Source organism: Hibiscus syriacus, unplaced genomic scaffold (assembly GCF_006381635.1).
Source record: "Hibiscus syriacus cultivar Baekdansim isolate YM2019G1 unplaced genomic scaffold, ASM638163v2 tig00111099_pilon, whole genome shotgun sequence".
NCBI classification, from domain to species: Eukaryota; Viridiplantae; Streptophyta; class Magnoliopsida; order Malvales; family Malvaceae; genus Hibiscus; species Hibiscus syriacus.
Genome location: NW_024062984.1, coordinates 18,173 through 34,764, shown reverse-complemented (window position 1 = coordinate 34,764; position 16,592 = coordinate 18,173). Strand labels below are relative to the sequence as shown.

The 16,592-nt window shown below is 31.9% G+C and overlaps 1 pseudogene; it reads left to right on the top strand.

The window, feature by feature from the left end:
* Nucleotides 1-10,733: 10,733 nt before the first annotated feature.
* On the top strand, nt 10,734-13,389 carry LOC120153257 (annotated as a pseudogene).
* The last annotated feature ends 3,203 nt before the right edge of the window (nt 13,390-16,592 follow it).

Sequence of the window (16,592 nt, the reverse complement as noted above, 5' to 3'; positions counted from 1 at the left end):
GAACCTCTTGATGTAGCAACAATGATCTGCTTGGCATCTGATAAAACCACTGCTACTCATGAAGCTATCGAACTTCTTGTACCACTGTCTAGGAGCTTGTTTTAAACCATACAAGCTCTTCTTCAACCTACATACCAAGTTTTTCTTGTCTGCCTCTATGAAGCCTTCTGGCTGCCTCATATAGATTTCTTCCTCCAAATCACCATGAAGGAAAGCTGTCTTTACATCTAACTGCTCAAGATGTAAATTCTCTGCAGCTACAATTTTCAACACCAGTCTGATTGTAGACAATTTTACGACTGGAGAGAAAATTTCATTGTAGTCAATACCTTCTTTTTGCTGAAAGCCTTTGACAACCAATCTTGCTTTGTAGCGTTTGCTCCCATCGTGCTCTTCTTTGATCCTGTAAATCCACTTGTTGTGGAGCGCTTTCTTGCCTGGTGGTAATTCAGCTAATTCCCATGTCTGATTTGACATAAGCGAGTCCATCTCATCTTTCATGGAAGACTCCCACTTGACTGAATCCTCCACTTGCATTGCTTCATCATAGCACTCTGGTTCACCATTGTCAGTCAGCAACAAGTAGTGTAAAGAAGGAGAATACCGTTGGGTTGGTTTAGGAATTCTGGAGGAGCGTCTCAGTTCTGGTGTGCCTGGTTCTTCTTGAACTGCTTCAGGATTGATCTGAACATCATTTCCAGAAATCTCCTCGAACTCAGCAAATTCCTTTGTTTCAGCTTCGGTATTAATTGATTCTGCGGTTGATCTATCTTTGTACATCACATTTTCATTGAAAATGACGTCTCTGCTTCTGATGATCTTCCGATTTTCATAGTCCCAAAACCGGTAACCGAACTCATCACCGCCATAACCAACAAAGGCACATTTGTTGGACTTAGCATCAAGCTTACTTCTTTCAGCAGAGTCTATGTGTACATAAGAATACAACCAAACACTCTTAAGTGTGAAAGGTTTATTTCTTTCTTGCTCCAAACTTCCTCTGGTATTCTGCCATCCAAAGGAACTGAGGGCCCACGGTTGATCAAGTAAGCTGCAGTGTTGATTGCTTCAGCCCATAGAAATTTGGGCAAGCCGGCATGTATCCTCATACTTCTGGCACGTTCATTCAGAGTTCTGTTCATGCGCTCTGCTACACCATTATGTTGCGGTGTCTTGGGAACTGTTGTCTCCATCTTGATCCCATTGTTTGCGCAGAAATCTCTGAATCTACTATCTCTGTACTCTCCTCTATTGTCAGACCTCAACCGCTTGACTTTCAAACCAGTCTCATTTTCCACCATGGCCTTCCATTTTCTGAAGATATCGAAGACTTCTGATTTCTTCTTCATAAAATAAACCCACACCTTCCTTGTTGAATCATCGATGAAGGTGACATAATATAGTGAGCCTGCAAGAGATGGAACTGGGGATGGTCCCCATACATCAGTATGAACCAATTCTAACCTTTCTGCCTTGGGTGTCTTGCCAATCTTTGCAAAACTGACTTTCTTTTGTTTGCCAAAGATGCAATCCTCGCATAGTCCGACATCTACATTTTTTAGATCCGGCAGCTTCCCTTCGTCTGCAGCCATCGCTCCCACTCGAATCTGGCTTCGTTTGGATCGTTTCTGACAATTCTTGCGAATCACCGTGTATTAGAACACCACCGTCGATAAACTCGTATCGCCGACCGAATTTCACTATTCACGAAATTCACTATTCACGTGAATAGTAATGAATAGTAACCTCGCAGAAAATTTGACAAAATTCACAACCAAAAGCTCTGATACCAGTTGTTAGGAAAATAAACCGAGTACAAGTAATTTCCCTATAACCAGATTAGTGAGAATGCGAAATAAAAGCGGAAAAATAATACCCGAAAATTGATAACGGAGTTCAGCCAATTGTGCTTACGTCTCCGGGCTGCTGCAGATCTTTTACTAAGAGAGAAAATTTACAGGTGTTTACAAAACACTCACTACTCACAAGAAAGCTCTCTAGTATAAGAAGAAAGAAATGTTTTGGGATGGGATTTTGAAGCTAAATGGGTAAGGGTATTTATAGTAGAAACTTAGGGACTAATCTTTGAAAATACCCTAAAGTGCAATGACTAAAGTGAATTTACCCATTCCTATTTTCAACAAACATCTACCAAAATTTTACCAAACTTTGAAAAACATTTTTCAAAGAAACATTTACCAAACTTTGAAAAAAACATTTTCCAAAGTTGATTGCCAAACTTTGAAACTTTTAACAGAGTGCCCCTTGTAAAACCTGCTCTTTCAAATCTAAAAATCTTTCATCCAACCTTTTCCCTGCATATTTCCGATTCCATCATCTTCAGTATACAGATCAAATCCATTAACTAACTCTTAAAATACAAATATTGATCAAAACCCCAAAATTAGTCATTTAAATTTTCATTTTTCATTTGGTTGGTTGATACTGGGGGGACCATCAGCATTGATCAAAACCTCTCTTGGTAGGTGTGAAGTATTTAGTGTAATCTTTCAAACCATTAAAGATGACAGCTTGGGGATCTGAATGATAGAAGATACAATTCCGTCAATAAGTCGCATGGAATGTTAAAGTCGGCTAACATGTTATATTCAGAATTTGAGCTCAACTATTAACTTATTGAGCACTCGAAAAATAAAAGATCAGTTTGCTATTTTCTTCAGCTTTTATTGCATGCAGACTTATCAGTCGAGAGAATTGTCCAAAGATAAAACAGTAAAATGCTTCATTAGTTGGATAAGAATGATAAACTGAGTAGTAAGAGATTGATCTTGCTTAAGCAAGGTCTCATGTTAATCTTAGTTGGAAGATTCACCCACCAAAGACAGATGTACGACCTAGGTCGGTCCAGATTAGTCAATACGAAATATTGGAATGGAGGGCAACAAAAAAAATGAATGATACCATTGATCTAATTTAATGAACCCTTTTTAATATCCTTAATGAATCTATTAATAGCATGATTAAGTTGGTAATTAAACACACAGTCCACCGACCTGATGGTGATGAATAACATAGATTTTGATATGCTTTTATTATTTCAATCCATTTTGGGTGGAATTGGATACCAATTCAAATTGAAATCTTTAAATTCATTATTCATTTTACTTTTTAAATTTTTATTTTAGATGTATTAATGTTGATAATAAATTGATTTGAATTTAAAACATTTGATTCAGATCCCAAACACTACACAAACAACAAATATCTTATCAATTATTAGTTGATGCGAAATACATTATAATTTAAAAATAAAAAATGGCCACAAATATTAAGATTTAAATTTCAAACCTACTAAACACTATTTTAAAAAAACAATATATGTGATATTTAATAAATTAAACAAACAAGTAACGAAAATTAAATATTAGGAATATTAAGTATTGAATTCAAGTTATAAAATATGTTTGATATATTACTTATAATTAGATACTATACATAATCAAATTGATGATAATGATCAATTTTAAAAGATAATAATACCTTGAAAGAAATAAAATAGAAAAAAAATTATTGAATATGTTTTATGTTAGCATGAAGGAATAAATAAATCTTTATCTACTTACTGTTTTTCATAGAGAAAGTTTATAAAATGGGTTTCATTTTAAATTATAAAATGTATTTTTAAATTTTAATTTATTAAAAATAGTAATTTTATTGTTTTTTTCAACTAAATATCAAATTCCAAGTTAGATATTTTATGTTGTATAGTTGGTTTAATATAATTTTTTAGGGAAGTTTGTTTAATATATTAACTTAATTGTATGGTTTGGTTGGGATAAATTATGAATATATAACATATAGTGGGTTTAATTTCACATACGAGAGAGTTTACCTAATCAGGGGAACAAAAATTGATCATCTACCTTATTGCATATATAATAATAGTAATATTTTTATTAAAGTGGGTAATGCTTCTGTTAATTAATTTTAATTTAATAAATATACAGCTAAGAATGTTATTTATATGGTTCTTGAAGGTATGGAAATTGTCTAAATTATACATTTAAAATTATCAACTTCAAAATTTTGCCCTTTTTATAATAAAAGTTAAATCCAAGAATTCCATAATACAATGATCTCTAAATTCATATTCAACTCCAACCCATTCATAAAACAAGGAGGCAAGTTTCCACTTTGATATAAATAAAACATAAACATCATTTTAATATATATTGATCTAGTGGGACGGTGTACTAAATTGCTTAAGCAATATCAAAGATTCGAATCATGATGTCTGCGTATAAAACAAATTGGGTTGGGAGAGTTGCCCCCATAATGAGCCTCTGCAAAACTCGATCTGCATTAGTCGGTCAATGGATAGATACAAGTGATTAATTAAAAAAATAAATATATAGTTGAAAAGACATTTTTTTTATATAAAGTTGCTAGTTTTATTAAAAATAGAAAATATACAAAATTATAATGAAGATTTACAAGTATAGTTGTAAACCTAAAATATAATTATGGCATATTCCTATTACCATTGTGACAAAAACTAACCACCTAGACCACGTAAGGATCAAAGAAGGAAAATGTTAAAAACCTAATAAAAAACTTGAATAAAATAAAGATACAAACAAATCTGACTGCATCGGTAAATGAACCACAAAAGGGGATGAAATTACTGAAAGACCACCGACAAATCGCAAATCAAAGTCAAACGACATTAGAAAACTATTCACGAACGCAAAACGTGTATCCAAATCAATTCGAGGGTTCAAAGTAGGGAAGATCTTCATGATAACAAATAAGCAACATCTTTATCAGTCGTGGAGATGCCAAATCAAACTCTAAGAAAAAAAATAAACAAAAACAATGAAAAATAACCGTAAACTACCGAAATACAAAGAAAAATATGTCACAAAAACATAGATAAACATGTCATAAAAATAAAAAACATATCACAAATACATAATTATTGTTAGAGTTTAGAATACATTGACTCCATGCTTTAGCAAATGATGAAATAATGAAAGGTGCATTAATATTCTTTATATGCTTAATTCTGTGGACTTTGAAGGGTGACGTGTGTGGTTTGAAACAACGTAACATAACTATGACATATCTAACCCTTTATTAAAGATGACAATAACCAGTTGCTTGCCTCATTTGTGCCGTGTTTTATTGTTTTACATAGAAATAAAGCTTGTATTAAGGGAGATGCAATAAAACTTAAGATTTACGTCGTTATGAATAGGATTAAAAAATATGATTTTATGTTATGAAAATAAATTTATAAAATTTTAAAAATAAAAGTATATTATTAATAAAAAAATATCTTAAATATATAATAATTTAAAGTTTTTAGGGGCGAATGTCCCGGCCTACCCAGCCTTTGATCCATTATTGATTATAAGTACTCATCACATATTATTATAAATTAAGTTATGGCTTTTAGTATTCAAAGGAATCGTAGGTAAGGATTAAGCAAGGCTTACATGTTTAGGTATGATTTTGTTAGGGTCGTTCTAAATTGATCTTCAAACTTTTGAACATTTCAATAACCTTCCCCATAATCATTCTAAATTTTGGATGAATTAGGAATATTCAAAAGTTTAGGGACCAATATAGAATGAGGGTCATATATCAGGGGACGAATTTGGAATTATAAACAGTTTAAAACCCAATTTAGAACGAGAGTTATAGTTGGAGGATGTATTAGAAGGAAGTAGGAACTTTACTAATTTTACAGAACCGTCACGGGCGGGGTTGATTTCATTTTAGATTTTGTACACTTTGCCGTGGCCGTAAAGTCGAAAAAAGTAATACTACTTACCTCCAGTCAACTACCAATATTCCATTTGTAGATTGCCAAAATTAATAACTCACTGTATTAATTAATATGCAAGTATTAGGGGTCCATTTACTGATTTTTGCCCTTAACAATTGGGTAAACTGTCCCATTAATTATTGAATTTTAGATTATGTATCGATTTTAATATTAAATTTTAAAATATTTTAATTTTGATAGTAAATTTATCTTATGTTTCGATTTATCAAATTTAAAACGACATGATTATGTGAATAATAACTTTTGTCAATGTGACAACGTGAAGTTTGAATGTTATAAAAAGATGTAATAACGACGGTTGTACAAATATTTTTTATATATAGAAAAGATGTACGTATAAACATCTGTATTTGATATTTTAAGTATTTAATATTTTTGAACCCATTGAGTGGTCTCAATCGTAAAATAAAATATTATTTTCTCGAGAGTACATGCGTTCGCACAAGTGTATCTACAAAGGGTACGTACGTCATCAACTGGCTAAGAAACTTCTGAATACATACAACGTTGTAATTATTTCGTATCATTAAAAAGTATTTAAAATTATTTATTTAAACAAAAAATTCGTAGGGGGATTTTTGGTGGGCTAGTGAAGCTTTATTATTGCTGTTGTTGTGTTCTGTCATTCTTTTTTAAACAGTACGTAGAGTAAGCTACTAATTAAATTAACAAAAGAGAAGGAAAATTAGAAACAAAAAAAAGTCTATTTTTTAGACATTATTAATTTAGCTGGAGACGGTCCATTATCCATATTTAATGTCTGCAAACAATAACACCATCACTAGCATTATATGTATATTAAGGAAAACCATTATCTTTTTCATTGGCACAGGTCTGGTACATTAACAATAATTATTTCGATAATTTTCACATCTTAATCACTTAAATTTGATTATTTAATTATAAAACTCCAATATTTGTAAAAATGTAATCATTTAATATTTCTAAATAATTAAAAAAATGAATTATGTTTGTTGAGATTTAATTAGTTTGACTATAATTTTGAAAGCACACAAGCTTAAACGTATTTAGTAATAAAACATGTATAATACTACATAAGGTAAATAGATAAGCTGCAATCTTTTCTCTACTTCTTTATTATAAGAATCTCAAAGTCCAATTATATATTAAATAATATTTAATTTAATGAATAAACAAATGTATCGTAATCTTCTAATAATACGATGAAAAAGAAATGAGATGTTAAGGATATTTTAATTCATAAAAAAAATAAGGAGAATACTTTATAAATTGAATATTCTAATTTAGAAACTTTGTATTTTGTTTGAAGATTTAATTATTTGTAATTATTAAAATTCTTGGGTAAAGTACATAAACGATCCCTGACTATAGGACATTGCTTTGTTGACTCGATCGACTATTAAAAGTTATAAAATGATTACTCGACTATTCATTATATTATAAACTGTCTTTTTCTAGTCCGTACTTTACCCTAATTTGTGTATTTTTTTTTGGTCCTCCCGGTTCCAGGACTTCACCCTGATTAATCCAGATCGACCCGCGTCGTACGCCTGATTTTGATGGGTGAGTCTCTCAACGGGAATTTTCTATATACATTGGGACTCGAATCCAATACATTACTTAAGCGATATTAAATTATTTACCACTTGAATCAACATGTTGGTGATATTTTTATTAAAAGTTATATAAAATCGTATCTTTTTCTTCGGGATCTTTTTAAAATAGTGTTAATACTGTTTAAATTTAAATATTATTTAAAATTATGATATCATCTAAAACAAATCACAAATAGTATTACGGAGAAGTGTATCGTGTGTTGTTGCCTTATGTGTGTGTATTTAGTGCGTCATTGTCAATGTTTCTGGTAGATTTTGTCCCATTAGTTGAGTAGCATGACAAGGGCGGCCAAGCTTTCTTTCTTCTAATTATAAATCAAAACTTTGAATGGTTGTGATTAGCATGATTTAATGATGTATGATTCTTCTATATTGTAACACTCAAAGTATATATATATATATATATATATATATATATATATTTAAAAAAACCATAAAAAATGACAAATCTCTCAGTTGGGTCACTATTTGATGTTCATTTTGGGTGTCATTGACGTTAACAAAGAATATTAAAACTAAAATTATTTTTAAATTTATGTTTTTTTTATTATTTTCGATTTTGGACCTACTTAATGCATTATTATTGTCATTGATTATCTCTCTTAATTCATGCAGAAATTATAGTTAAGCAAAAAAAATCCAAAAAATAAAGTAAAGAATTAGTTATATAAAATTTATACTGCTTAGACTTTCTGTTATTAACAAATCGAAAAATATTAAAAATTTATAGAAAGCTGCGGGTTTTATTAAAAATATAAAATATTCACCAACGGATATTGATTCAAGTGGTAAGCAGTTTAATATCACTTAAGTAATGTCTCTGATGTTCGAGTCATTGTGCATGCAAGAAATCCTTGCTGGGAGACTCACTCACCAAAGTCAGGTGTGCGACACGGGTCAGTCCAGATTAATTAATGCAAAACATTGAAACTGATGAGCAACAAAAATATATATAAAATATTAAAAATTACAATGAAAATTTACAAACATAATCGTAAACATAAAATATAATTAGGACATTTTCTTATTACAATTGACACAAAAATTAGTCATCTGGAATACATAAGGACCAAAGAAGAAAAAGTTTAAAAATCCTAACCAAAAAGTTCAAACAAAATAAAGATACGAACAAATATGACTGCATCGGCAAACAAACTACAAAAGAGGATGAAACTACTGAAAGACCACCGATAAATCGTAAATCAGAGTCGAGCAGCATGAGAATAAATTTGACTGCATCGGCAAACAAACTACAAAATATGATGAAACTATTAAAAGATCACCGATAAATCGTAAATCAGAGTCTCGAGCGACATGAGAAAACTATACACGAACACAAAACGCATATCCAAATCAATCCGAGGGTTTAAAAGTATGGAAGATCAACATGATAACAAATAAGCACTATATTGATCAATTATAACGATGTCAAATCCAACCATAAGAAAAAATATAAACGAAAATAACAGCAAAAAACCAGAAAACTACCAAAAGGAAAAGGTAAATGTGCAACAAAGACAGAGATAAACGTGTCATAAAGACATAATTATTGTTATGAAAAAAATTAAAATTAAAATTAAAATAAAAGACAATAAACGGTCGACAACATGCATCAAAATCGATACAATCACTGACTAAACAAAATCAAAGAAGAAAAAAACGATTTCATCTATAAAAATATTAAACGTTCAAGTATGTTCAATCTCACGTCTTCTTATATAACATACTAATTGCAATATAAGCTGAAAGAGAAAAAAGTAAAACTCAACCAAATTAAACATTCTATCTCGTATATATTACATGCAATGTTGATGAAACAAAATATAGAAGAATAAAAAAGATGATAGTTTACCGATATTTGTCTTGGATTAAATAGTTTATTTCTTATACACTAGCTTCAATAAGAAAAATAAAATAAAAATGATCTTGTAATAATAAAATCTCAAAAAATATATAATCCTAAAATGGTATTTTCTTTAAAAAAAATTGAAAACAATTAAATATTTTACAGTAAACTTAAAATTAATTATTCTAAATAATTTTTCACACGTGTATACTAATTTTTTAATATTCATTTTTTTATTTCGACCGCAAATAAATAATTTCACAGTTAAAAGTCAAATAAAAGATTATTACTATTAAAAGTTATATTTGAAAGAAATTCCAAACTTCTGTTTTGAAACCTTCCAAATAAAATCAAAACTAATAAAAAATCTAGGATATATAGATTACATAATATTTGACTTGGATTTGATATATTTATAGTTTTTTTTCTAAAAAATATAGACTTTGAAATTATATATAATTAGATTATGTAATAATTAAATGTTAATATTATAAATATATAATTAAGCATTTTCATCGTGCAAGCATATTATTTTGTATTTTAAGATCTATATATATTTATAGATTGTAAAGTGAATATAATGTATACACTGTGCATGGCATACGCCGACATTTTGAAAGAATCTGCTTTTTTTTTTATAATATAAAAACAATATGAAAAATATAAAACAAAACAGATCAACCAATGAACCAAATGAGCTTATTAATCTCTAAATTAAAAATAAAATTTGAAAATTTAAATCAATTAAAATCCGATATACTCTTTTTTATTGTTGTATAATATTGCAGCTAAAATTTAATAACAATATTATCCTAATTTGTCAACAAACAGCAGTGAAGATCCTACAACACATTAATGCCTTAATCGCAGGCTTTTAGCTTCTGCCATCTATTAAACACAACTCAAAGCTCACCTTTTCCTGTCGCTCTCTCTCTCTCATTTCTCTTTCTCTCAAGCTCACAACTTTGGTTTCTCTTTGAGCAGTTCACCGGCATCGACCTTGCCGGGATCTGGTCGGAAGTTTCACCGGAAAATGCATGAACCTCAATTGAGCTTTTCCCCATTTTTAGCATTCTGTTGTAAGCTAAAGAAACAAGCTTTTTGGATCGGTTTGAAAGACAGCTTTTTGGGGGAAAGTTAGTGGAGATTTAGTTGAAACGGAATCATAGAAATTCTGGGTTTTTCTTATTTTGGTAATGTATGTGGAGAGTTGACGAGGTTTTAGCCAAAACAAGTGATTTTTTTTTTTAAATCTGAGTTTCTTTTTTCTTTCTCAAGTTTTGCTTTTGGTAAGCTTGGTGGAGCTGTTGTTTCTAGGTGAAATTATAGTTTAGTTGTTCCAAAGAATCTTAGGCTTTAGTTATTTTTTAATGCAAAAGTTTAGTTATAAGGGAAGTTTAGAGATTCAAGGAGTTGGTGATTAAGTTGGTTAAAATTATCAGAAATCACCTCATCTTGTTACAAAAAGAACCTGAAGTTTCACAGGGAGTTTTTTTTTATGCATTATATTTGATTAAAAAGCCTGAATTTTGGATCAAGTGGAGCGGAAATTTGAACTCAAGTATTTGTTGTTTATGAGTTGAGAAGGGATAATTTAAAATGTGTAGACTAGAAGAAACAAGTGGAAAGTGTGACTACAAGAAACAGTGGGAAATGAAGATTAAGATCTTTGGGGAAGGGAAAGTGGAGAAGTTAAAGAATTCAATGGTTTCAAGGCCTAGAATGAAGCTATGGACGTTAAGGGTATTAACCACAATTTTGTTATGGACTTGCTTTATTCAATTGATGACACTGGGAGAAATGTTTGGTCCAAAATTCATGAAAGGTTGGCCTTCTTGTTTCACTCAATCTGATTCTGAATTGCCTTTGGTTCCTGAATTGTCTTCTATTCCACCAAAACTCATCCTTCCTCCCAAAAGTAAGTTTCCCAAGGTTTCTCTGTTTCAATGTTAATTTCTATGTAAATGAAGATATCCCATTTCCCCATCTGATGTGATTTTAATTTGCAATTTCTTGTGTATGCCATCATTAATTTCAACAACTTTCGTTTTTGCTCTATAATTGGTGTTTCTCTGCAGTATTTCCTTTTCTCCTGAACAGCCAAATTTTGCTAAAGATGCCTTTTTAAGTCCTTAACAAATCTTTTGCTTCTTATGTTAATTTGCCTGTGAATCTTTTGCTTCTATGGGGCTTTATATTTTTCGCTATCAAGTTGTCTATGATTACTGTTCTTATTTGATGACTGTTTTCTGCAGGGTTATATAAGAACAATGGTTATCTTATGGTTTCCTGCAATGGAGGACTTAACCAATGCGAGCCGCTGTAAGTCGATAATTGGTTTTTCTTCTCGTAACTTTCCTGTTCAGATGCTAACTGTTTGTTTCGTTTCCTGATTCTATTCGCAGATTTGTGACATGGTTGCCATTGCCAGATACCTAAATGTCACGCTTATTGTCCCGGAATTAGATAAAACCTCATTCTGGAATGATCCTAGGTACATGTTGTTTATATATCTTTGTTTATGGACAACTAAAAGGTTTTAGAATTATGCGTTGAAATTCAACATGGTCGTCTAATTGGTGTTCGTGATATCAGTGAGTTTAAGGACATTTTCGATGTTGAACATTTCATTACTTCCTTGAGGGATGAGGTTCGGATATTGAAGGAACTACCACCTCGAGTTCAGCAACGGGTTAATCAAGGAATGTTCCTCTCTATGCAACCCGTCAGTTGGTCCGATGCTTCTTATTATGTTCATCAGGTTAGTTTTCTATAGCTTGAAGATGTAATAAGCTTTGGTGGCTTGGAATTGTTTACTATTCATTGAATTGCAGCTAATTTCTGGAGTTATTGCTTGCAGATTCTTCCTCTTGTGCGAAAGCACAAAGTTGTACAGTTGAATAAAACCGATACTCGGCTTGCAAATAATGAACTACCCCTCGAGATTCAGAAGTTGCGCTGCCGTGTAAATTTCAATGCGCTGAGATTTACTTCCCAGATCGAGGAATTGGGTAGAAAAGTTGTCAAGATTTTAAGGAGAGAGGCCCTTTTCTCGTGCTTCATCTCCGATATGAAATGGACATGTTGGCCTTTTCCGGCTGCACTCACGGCTGCAACAGCGAGGAAGAGGAAGAACTTACGAGAATGAGGTAAGCCATTATGCTTGTTTGTTGTTTCAATAACTATAAATTTTGTCAGCCCTTCACTAATCACGGCGAATCCGATGCTATCAGGTATGCTTATCCCTGGTGGAAGGAAAAAATAATAAATTCAGAAATGAAAAGGAAAGAAGGATTGTGCCCTTTGACACCAGAAGAAACAGCTCTAGTATTAAAAGCCCTCGGTATTGATCGCAACGTCCAAATTTACGTTGCTGCTGGAGAAATTTATGGTGGCGCAAATCGGATGGCTCCGCTGGCAGAAGCATTTCCTAATTTGGTCAGTAAACTGTAGTTTATGCATCTACAATGCTTATGTATATGCCCTAACAATCGGCATTTCTTGTAAAACAGGTCAGAAAGGAGACTCTACTTCGATCGGACTTGAAATTCTTCCAAAACCACTCATCCCAAATGGCAGCATTGGATTATCTAGTCGCCATAGAAAGCGATATATTTGTTCCGACATATGATGGAAACATGGCCAAAGTTGTCGAGGGCCATCGGAGGTAACATATCGATCCTAAAATTTACACTTCACCATTCTTTTCTTAGCTCATATCATATCGATGGCATCGAGTTTGGTCTGATTTGCATTGGCGATTTCCCTGTTTAACACGTTCCAGATTCTTGGGGTTCAAGAAAACTATCTTACTAGACCGAAAACTTCTAGTTAAGTTAATAGATCAATACCAAAATGGATTGTTAAGCTGGGACGAGTTCTCCGATACCCTGAAGGAAGTTCATTCGAATAGAATGGGAAACCCGAACAAACGGGTCGTTATTCCGGATAGACCGAAAAAAGAAGAATATTTTTATTCGAATCCACATGAATGTCTACAACTGTTGGATGAACCTTTGAGAAGAAGATGAGGTGAATAACGGTGGTTAAAGTATGATCTTCAATTACACTTGTACTTAAAATACGTATTTATTATCAAACATTCTCAAATAATGCAGATCCCAATTTGTATTCGTTAGGCTATTGCTTTTTATTTTCAGCCATGGACCATGGTTCCCAAGATTAAACTTGGCAGATTTTTTATAATTAGCTTAGCATTAAGATAATCAAACTGGGTTCGAATCCCGTTTGCGAATGGAGCAAACTGGGTTGGGAGGATCGCCCTTCCTCTGTAGTACCCGATTTGGATTAGTCGATCAATAGATCAGATACAAAAAAAAGTACATCAAAATCAGAATTAGACATTTTTTGATGTATTATCGCCAAAAGAAACATAATTATATACGGATTTTATTCCAAGAAATTACAGTACATTGTTCAAAACATAAACTCCCATTAAAAAAAATGGAAAACGACTCGTGCACCAAGAAATTCCACTTTGGAGAATTCAAAATCCCTAGAAGTCTCACTCCTCTTTAAAATACATAAAATTTTGGATGGTTGAGTTGAAGAAATAGAGGAAATTGTGGGGTGATCCAAGAAAGAAAGTTGAAAATTTTGATAAAAATCAAAACTTGGTAATTGCGGGGTGATCCAAGAAATCACCCAAATCCCACTAAGTAGTCAAAGCCATGTGTGGCACTCCTACCCCCTCAAAGTGCCCTATTCCCTATGAAGTTTCAAACTTTTCATGAATATCCAACAACCCAAAATTAAATTAAATATTTATATAAATTTATACAACATTTAACTTTGATTAAATAATTAATAAATAAATATTAGTGGCTATACGAAAAATATTTTAAAATTGAAGTTGTTTAAATGCATTTTTCTTGGATATGAGAAAGTTCCATCTTCGACTTCAAGCTCCTGTGTCTTTGATTCTTTTCCACGGTTTAATGATGGAGATGATAAGATGAAGACGATTGTGTCATAGTTTATTTTTATTGAATTAATTTTTAAAAAAAATATTAATTAAACACATATAATACTTTTAATCTAATTTAGATATTTTAATTTATGGTCGCACACTTGGTTTTGATGAATGAGTCTTTCAACGAGGATTTTCTATATACACAAAAGACTCGAACCTGGGATCTTGCGTAAGAGATATCAAATTGCTTACAACTTCAACCAACCCCGTTGATCAATTCATATATATTAAATACGTTAAAATATTTTTTGAGGTTGTTAATATAATTTTGAACCCAATATTAACTGATCATACTCAATTGAAGAGATTATTATGCACCTAAACTCTATTCAGTTACAACATCCAAGAATCTGTCAACTACAACATACTACTATAATATAATATTAAACAAATTATCTATTTGGTCACTTATTTATATTTCTGTTTTTTTAATTTTAAAAAAAAACTATACTCAACACTAATTTTATTTTGTTTTGATTATTTATCGTTAAATTTAAAAGTTGACTTAATTAAAATAATAATATGGCATCGCATAAAAACAATTTTGATCTAAACAATTTACGGATTAAAATTAGAACGATACACTTTGTTACCATTCATCCCTGCATGTATAAATTCAAATCTTAAAATCACAAAGTTGAAACATAATTTAGGCATTTACTACTGTTGGGAATCTAAATTTGCAGCTCATGCAAGCAATAATTGTCTAACTCAAATGGACAAGCAAGGTGAGTTTGAAGGACATTGTTCCCTTCCCTCGTACAACCTAAATTCACAAATATCTCTCCTTCATGAGATTACAAAATGCAAATCATCAAACATATGATCTACAGCAAAAAAAAAAAAAAAAACTCCTGAACGCACACATGGTGATGAAGATAGCAAAAGAAAATAGAGAAGACAACCGACAATGGCATAAGAAATGTCATTCGAAATTCAAACCCAAAAGAAAAAGAAAAGACAAAAGCTTTTCATATGGGAATTAAATGGAAGATAGAGTGATCATGGATTTAAATAGCGGTCCTCTATCGTAATAGCACCGATGTAGGGCAATAATGATACATCAACCACTATTTAAATAACAAAGCATGCATGCGTGGTAAACCCTGCATATCCTATACGAATAATTTTCCTCCATATTCATCGAAGGAAAAACTTCAACTGTGAATATCAGTTTTCAATGAATTTATAGCTACCATTCTTCATTTGCCACGGTTTTAACAAGTTATACGCCATGTTCTCAGAATCAGAAGCAGGCTCGTTTCGGTGAGTAGGAAAAGTGTGTGTATGCTAACTGGCCCAGTGGTACGATCCAATGCTTTAAAAGGAGCAGCTTTACCCAAGTATGACTCAGTTGAGTTCGGGGTATTGATGGAATGTCAACGTCACTCTCACAGCTACAGCTATTATTCATAACTTCACAACGGTCGATAAATTTTTCTGCAAGCATGTGGTCATTTTTCTGTTCAAAAGAGTTACTAACAAAAGCAGTAAGCTTCCTCTTGCTAGGTTCATTGGACTCGGGTACACCCATATGCTTTGGGGTACCTTTTCTGTATTTATTAAGATAGACAAAATCAGAAAATTTGAATTTCGGTGCTCGAGTTTAAAAGAGTGATGTCAATATTTTTTTAAGTGGTATTAAATTTTTTTTATATAGAACTTATTAAAGAATTTTTTTCCCAAAAAATTCAAAATTTCCATTAAAGTGCTGTTAATTTTTTTTAAAAAAAATTATATAAAACTAAGAAAAATCCAAAAGTTATTTTCGCCAATGTATGTGAACGATGCTGCACCCGCGTGCTCGTCAGAGTTGGACAGAGGTGATAGAGCCTAAGCATTATCCGGTTGAGACAAAACACCAAACCAAGTTTACACGGATTTGTTTTTATAGCCTGAACGAAAGAACTATTTTCTTTATGTTTTTGTTTCATAATTTTTATTAATTTTTTAATGAACTTGGTCGAATCAGTGACCCAAATCAAAATCCAACCAGCTTGATAAGCATGGGTCATCAGCATAAGGCGGCGAAAGCAGATATTCAACTGGTGCCAGAAGATAAGGAGCACGCAACCCTGAGAGGCTCCCTTACAGAAATCGTTGATTAGATCGGGTCAATTTTTTTTTTTGAGCAGCGGGCAGGAGAAGATGTGCTATGGTTTGATCATGGCAGAACTTAAAGTACAAACTCAAATTAGATCTTTCTATTGAACAAACTCAAATTAGTTCTTCCATGGGAATCAAGATTTATCCAATTCAAGTGGTGAATCCGCTATGCTAGTCCCCACATGCGGAGGTGCCGTATCTTCAAAGCCATGAATGGCACACCACTTCTAAGACAGC